The sequence below is a fragment of the Loxodonta africana genome, chromosome 11, assembly GCF_030014295.1.
Source record: "Loxodonta africana isolate mLoxAfr1 chromosome 11, mLoxAfr1.hap2, whole genome shotgun sequence".
Classification (NCBI taxonomy): domain Eukaryota; kingdom Metazoa; phylum Chordata; class Mammalia; order Proboscidea; family Elephantidae; genus Loxodonta; species Loxodonta africana.
Genome location: NC_087352.1, coordinates 52,278,479 through 52,286,018, shown reverse-complemented (window position 1 = coordinate 52,286,018; position 7,540 = coordinate 52,278,479). Strand labels below are relative to the sequence as shown.

Here is a 7,540-nt window from a genome sequence, read left to right as displayed (position 1 = left end):
TCCTGAGATAGAAAGGGCCTGAAGTTCACTTAGATCATCACACTCATTTTGGAGAGGAACAAACTTTGGTGCAGCATAAGAACCTGACCAGGACGGGTCATTACACTCCACCAGCCACTTGCAAGATACACCCTTCAAAGAAACTTCCAAAGGTGTTTACCACTCCTCTGTGGAGAAGCTTGATTAATGGAAGACTCTGTTTTACCAATCCTTCTCCTGGCTCTGAACTAAGCCATTATCCATTTGTTACATTTGCATTTGGGTTTTGATGAGAAGAAGCATTTTCTACTCTTAAACTGCTTCCTTGAATTGGTTCTAGGGATCCCGATTCAGTGCCAAGAGGAACTAGAACAATGAAAGGTGCTTTAACATCTGCAAGTTTCTGGAAACCTTCGCAAGTCATATCCCTCATCTGGACCCTGAACTGATGGGTTGGGATGGATGTGTTATAGAAGCTCAATATCCCTGCAGTACAAAGGAAGTATTAAGACTTCTTATTGAAGGAAAAAGAAAGGAGTAGGCAATATTAACTCACAGTATAATGGGTTCTGTACATATAATCACCTTTCTAGACAGTTTCCCAGCTTGTTCCACATGCTATTCAGTAGTCAAGCTGCCAAACAGACTTTCTGTCCCTGCAAAGATGGTCTCATTCCTTGAAGTTTCAGCTTTTTACTGAAACTTCAGCCTTGAAGTTTCAGTTTTTATAATTTGGCTGATTGGAGAACTTGGCTAAGTAAAGCATCATCAGAGATGATTTCTCTTGTTGTGAATTCAAAAAGCTTCAGCACACAGCACAAATGATCCATTAGCGTCCATTGTCTAGAGTTCAGGAAAACACCTTCTGCAGCATTGTGCGCTAATGTGTGTGGCTTTTTTCTTTCTCTTTCTTATTCTTCTATGGAGAACGCATGCCTCCTCACATACAGAGTGGCTGGTTTTTCAGTAAGTGAGCATGTAATGGATGATTGAGTGAAGTTGGAAGAAACTGCCACACTTCAAAAATTCTCAAAGAATTTTGGCAGAATGGCTGGAACAAGTTTCAGAGAGACTGGGAAAAGCTGCAGCATTTCTGAGTTTATTAGGAAATTTTAAATCAGAGGAAAGAATGAGGAAAAAGGACAGCTTAGTATTTTACTACGCATGGCAAAATAGTCTCAGGTGGGCAAGATAGAATAAAATATTACCCTTATTCTCTTTCAACTTACAGTTGTTATAAAAGCAAGAGCTTAAAACAATATGGTAACATATATATGAGTAAAGTTGGAAGATGAGTGATTCCAGGACTATACATTGTAGAAATTCTAGCAGGGCCAATACAGTATGGTCAGTAAGAAAGGTCTCCCAGAGGAAGTGAGAGCTAGCACAGAACTGAGAGAATGAGAAAAAATCTCAGTACAATCAGGACTTCAAACCGGTTATTTTGGTTCAACCCCCTGCTGAGAGTTTGCATTTCCACCCCAGATAATATATAATGTATACTTAAGAATCATCTGGGGATCTTGGTCAAAGATAGATTCTATCCCAGTATATCTGGGCTGGAAATGCAATTTTCAGTAGTGGGTCAAACCAGTCCAAAGCCCTGGTAGAGATCAGTCCATCAAATTGTTTTTGAGCGACTACTATGTCCAAGGTGCTGTGCTAGACATGGTCTCAAGGAGCTTGTTATTTAATAGAGTAGACAGACACAAACACTGTTCTTCAATATGATTTGAGGTAAGAGGTAGAGGTTGGCATAGAATGCTCTTGAGGCACAGAGAAAAAAATCGTTAGACCCACTTGGAGGCTCAGGGAGTGCTTCCTATAAGACACCGCCTGAGCTAAGCCTTGATGGATGAGAATGAGTTAGCCAGTGTTATGGATTGAACTGTGTCTCCTAAAAATATGTGTTGTAAATCCTAACCCCTGTACTGAGTCTGAATCAACTTGATGGAGATGTTTTTTTTTAATACCTGTGGTTATAATCTTCTTTGCTATGTTAATGAGGCAGTATTAGCATAGAGTTGTCTTCAGGCAATCTCTTTTGAGATATAAAAGAGCAGCTTAAGCAAGCAAGCAGAGAAACAAACAGAGACAGGGCAAGATAGATTCCATGCCACTTGAAAATCACCAAGGGGCCAAGGAGCAGAAGCTGAAAAAAGACAATTCCCTTCCCTCAGAACCGACAGAGAAAGAAAGCCTTCCCCTAGAGCTGGTGCCCTGAATTTGGACTTCTAGCCTCCTAAACTGTGAGAAAACAAATTTCTGTTTGTTAAAGCCATCCACTTGTGATATTTCTGTTATAGCAGCACAAGATAACTAAGCTAAGAAAAGAAAGGCAGGGTTAATGTTCCAAGGGGAGGGAACTGCATGACCAAAGGTATGAAGGTGTGAACAACAGTGTATTTTGGGAAACCAAGTCAACCTATGTAGTAGATATTAAAAAATGAGGCGGATAGTGGCACTCATTAAGTTTGTTATTCAACAAATATTTATTAAGTAGTTTCTATTTACCAGCCAGGCTACCCTGGATTACAGAACAGGTGAGGTTCCTGACCTCATAAAGCTTTCATTCTGGAGGGGGCACTCATTCTAGAAGATGCCCTTGAAAAACCCGTTAAGGTCAATGAAGGCCAGACTGTGGAAGAGCCTTGAATGCCATCTTGAGGTGCTCGGGCTTTATTCTGGAGGCCATGAAGAATTTTTAAATAAAAGCAGAGGTGGTCAGTATCGCACTTTGTAAGATCATGCAGATTAGAGGAGTGAGTGGATCTGATGACAGCAAGACTAGAGGAGAGGAAACCGGTTAGCTCACTCTTACAAGAGTCAGGATAGGATAAAGGAAGGTAAAACAATGAGGGGCAAAGACAATGATGAGTTCCGTTAGAGACATATTGGATTTGAGGCAGCCAGGAGGCAGGTGACCCTGTTGGTCTGTGGCTGAGGGAAAGGCTTTATTAGAGAAAGAGATGTGCAGTGAGAATCCAAGTCAAGAGAAGGCCTGAAGGCTGAAGAGACAGATTTCCTTTTGCATATCTGGTAGACAATGGGTGCTCACCTACCTTTTGCCTAAGGCACCCCTTGTCCATTATTGTCGGCTATCCTTACCTAGTCACACCCAGCGTAATATATGGCCCTTAGGAGGTGCCATCTGAGGCAGTCAACCCAAGATTACCAAATCAAGTAATATTAGACTCAGAAGGGGTTTTAGAGATAATCTTACCCATTCTCAATTTACAACATTATTGCTTTATAAAACCTACCCTCTCTTAACATATATGATATCTGAAATCTTCTCGCTTCCAGAAACTGAAGGTGCAAAAATCCTTCTGTAGATTTAATAATCCCTCAAAACAGCCCATAATGATTTAGAGAAACAAAAGCAGCAGACACCTAAAAAGAATGAAGCATAAACTGCATGCAAATCTGCCTGGGTATGAGAGAAGATAGTATTTTTCATAAATCATAACCCATAAAATCTAGACTAATGATGATGTCACTTGTTTCAAAGTTCTTTAAAATGCCAGAGATGTAAGCAGTCACATATGCCTCCCATAAGCCTTAGCCTTGAACTACCTCTTAAGAGGCCTACATATTATGTGTATGCCTTCCCACTGCTGAAGTAGTTGTATGTGAGAAGTGAGGGCTGATGCAGAACCATCGTCCTTGATGCATGGACAAACCAAGTAGGTCAAATATCCATCCACTAAGATGGACAAAGAACCTTCTGGCTGGGACACCCCATGGTCACATCTCTGTCTTTTTGACAACACACATTTCAGGGCCCCCTGTGGTAAATGTGCCTCTGGTTTCTGTCCTCTGCTCAATGTGGCCTCTGGTTTCTGTTGTCTCCACTGATAAAAACTCTGAATTTAGTCAGTATATACAACAATACTGAGTGTTGGGATGGGATAGAAGGCTGACTTCTATACTTGTGGAAACCGTGGAGAAAACTGTAGGAGTCCCACAGAAGACAATCACACCTACGTCTTCTACTTCCTGTTAAGAAAGTTCCAGCATTCTTGAAAGATTTTTCAGTGACAGGAAAAAAATACTGAGTTGTTGTTCTTGGTGTTGTTCTTCCTTTTCTTTTTCTTTTTTTTTCTTCCTCTCTTCCTGCTGCTCCTCCTTTGCCTCCTCTTCCACACATATCTCTTATGAAAGTGAAAACAGAGAGCTGTTACTCAACCTACCTGACTGTAGGGACTGTAAGTAATTGGTATAGCCCTCAATGCCAAGAGCAATTCAAACACAAGGTAGATATCAATCAGTTTGTCCCTCACACAGCCAATTACATTTTTTCTGAACATGTGTTAATCTGCTCGGTGGCATTTTTGGTTCTGTATACCCTTCTGATGACAAAGAAAGTGGGAATTCTTTATGGGGCACCCAGCACAGCAGCTTACACACAGGGTCCTAACTGATAACGAGAAGGCTCTTTGTAAGAAGGTTTTTGCTGATGTCTATGGAATGCCCTTCATCCCGCCTAATGGAAAAACGAAAGTCTCTACTTCCTCTTTGTTTTTATAGGTGGTTTTCTTATTTAGCTGTATTTCCTGATTGCTTCAGTTGTTTATAAGCATAATTTCTGTCAGGTTTAGATGAGCTAAAGTCTATTCGCTCTTTTCATTTGTCAGGAGTCTTTGACAAAATATTCACAATTCATTTCCTAGCTCAGAGTTTCCCTGAAGAGAGCATTTCTGTGTGCTAAAATACTGATTTGGAACTGGCTTTAGGGAGTTTGAGGAGTGTCATAGTATTGGAATCTAGAAATTACAGGCAGCAGTTCTCTTCAACATGGATTTCCTTCTAAATGTGGTATTCTTAGGAGGGCTATGTTATAACCTTCAGTTTATACATAGGTTCCATCACCATTTTAGAAAGAAGGTCAGAAAAACTTCACTATGCAGAGTGTGAATGCCTTTTTTGAGTGACAGAGAGTTAGAAGGCATTGCCTCAAGTGATGGTATATGCCAGTTTTATTCAACATGGCAAGAGGGAACACACAACACCTCTCACATAAGCTAAAACCACCAAAGTACAGGATCTAGGCCCTGCAGGTTCTACAAGTGAAGAAATTATACCTTTGAAACGTCTTCTACAGTTAAACAGTAAAGGAAACGGCCTTTCGTTGTTTCTCACTTTAGTTCAGGAATACAACCCTGGCAATTTCGGAAGAAAATGAAAGACTAAATAACCAAATGCCAAATTACAATTTCCATACTTCGATCTTGATGCTGCTCCTCGACTGGATTGCTCTCTTTAATATTCCACAACGCCTGTGACAACTACTTCTCCAAGTGTTGGATATGCAATTTCGATCTCTTTTTCTCTGAGTCTTTGTACCTTTTAGTCGAACAACAAAGAGGAACAAAGATCCTAATTATACCCATAATCATTATTATCTGAAGAAGTCCCCAGTAATTAAATTTTAAAGAAAATTTATTTAATGAGCTTTCTACAGTCACATCCAAGCAATACACATTCAAGTAGATAGTGATTAGTATGAAATAGCACTAATTTGAATGACTTGATAAAAGCTCCTACTTCACTACTATGTTTTTAATAATTGTGTAATTACATAGAGAATTCTTCCTGTAAATATCACTTGTTTTATATAGAATGGAGGACATGAAGATGTGTTCTATCTGGAGCAAATTTCCAATATTTTGAAGCTGTATCTTCTTGTGTCAGCTAAAAAGTTAATATGTATGTCTTAATTACACAAACACACATGCACACACACACACTCACACTCTTGCTTGGAATACACACCTTTCATTTGCATGAGATGAAGATAAGTGCTTAGCTTAGTAAAAGCAGAGGTGGAGGGAAAATAAATCTTCTCTGAAGGAGGGCATGGTCATTACCAGTGAATGAAAATGAAAAGCAGATTCCAGCAAGCATCTCGTAATTAGCCCATAGGAGAGGCGCGATAATTGGCATAGACTCTATCGATGTTGTCATGTCTATATCCTTCCCTGTGATTCACTTAGCTTTAGAAATGTTATCATGTAATATTGTGCATTTGTTCATTTTATTTCAGGGCAAAATCAAATGGTGTTCTTAAATACAACTGTAGAAAGATGAACTACAGCTCAAAGCAGACCTTAATCATTTGACTATTTTTGTTTCACGTTATGTGACAATGAACCTAAAGGAGACCATACACACTCAAATAACCATTAGAGGAGACAGTGAACAAAGGGAAGTGTACTAGACAAGGGCCCAGGAGACACCAGGTTCAAATTCTTGGTCTACTACTAATTAAATGCTGTGACTGTCAACAAATCACTTGCCCCCGTTATAGATTGTATTGTGTCCACCAAAAATGTGTTGTAAATCCTAAAGTGCTAGGTTGCTAACCAAAAGGTCAGCAGTTCAAACCCACCAGCTGCTCCTCAGGAGAAAGATGTAGCAGTCTGCTTCTATAAAAATTTACAGCCTTAGAAACCCCATGGACTGATTCTACTCTGTCCTATAGGGTTGCTATGAGTCAGAATCCTCTCAGTGGCAGTGGGTTTGGTTTTTGGTTTTATACCTGTGGTTTAATCCTATTTGGTAATGGATTTTCTTTGTTGTGTTAATGAGATAGATTAGTGCAGGATGTGTCTTAAGTCAATCTCTTTTGAGATATAAAAGAGATTAAAAAAGCAAGGGACTAAGCAGAGATGGGAAAAGATAGAGGCCATGAAGCATGGAGATCACCAAGGATCCAAAGAACAAGGACCTTCCCCCAGAGCCGAAAGAGAGAGAAAGCCTTCACCTACCTAGAGCCTTCCCCTAGAGCCAGCACCCTGAATTTGGACTTCTAGGTTCCTAACCTGTGAGGAAATAAATTTTTGTTTGTGAAAGCCACCCATTTGTGGTATTTCTGTCTAAATAACTAAGACACCCTCTTTGGGCCTTGGTTTCTCCGTTTGTAAAAGAAGAAAATTAGACATCTAATTTCTAAGGAAATTTCCACCAACTCCCAAACGTAATTTTTTCTTTGTACCGTTAGCTCTATGATTGTTGCTATTAAATGCCATTGAACTGATTCCAACTCATGGAGACCCCATGCTTGTCAGAGTAGAACTGAACTGTGCTCCGTAGGATTTTTAAGGCTGTGACCTTTCCAAAGCAGATCGCCAGGGCTGTCTTCCAAGCTGCCTCTGGGTGGGTTCAAATTGCCAACCTTTCAGCTAGTAACCAAGTGCTTAAACATTTGTGTCACTCAGGACTCCTAGCTTTACGACACATCCCACTTAATATTATAAATAGGATCAGCTTGCTGGATATATTCTCTTCCTGAAATGAGAAATAAAAAGAATATTTATTACCTTCAAAAGGAAACACCTGAAAGCAAAGCAGCTAACACGTGTGTGACATCAAGTCAATTACAACTAAGAGTTGACCCTATATTTATTTAATATTATACACCAATCATGTAATGTTAACTCTTTAAATGGGTAAGGAAAAGGAACTACAAGGCTAAAATGGGAAACTAAATAAGATGGATTTGACATCAAGATTTGATGTGCACTGAAATAAATTAAAATGGTCTTTCTTTTCTAACTTC

The 7,540-nt window shown here is 39.6% G+C and overlaps 1 long non-coding RNA gene across 1 annotated transcript; it reads right to left on the bottom strand.

Moving 5' to 3' along the window:
- Positions 1-1,287: 1,287 nt before the first annotated feature.
- Positions 1,288-7,263, bottom strand: LOC135232852 (uncharacterized). The gene is made up of 3 exons (XR_010323447.1): positions 6,750-7,263; positions 5,204-5,325; positions 1,288-4,133 (listed from the first exon to the last, which is right to left on the bottom strand). It is a non-coding gene; the product is annotated as an uncharacterized LOC135232852 (long non-coding RNA).
- Positions 7,264-7,540: the final 277 nt, after the last annotated feature.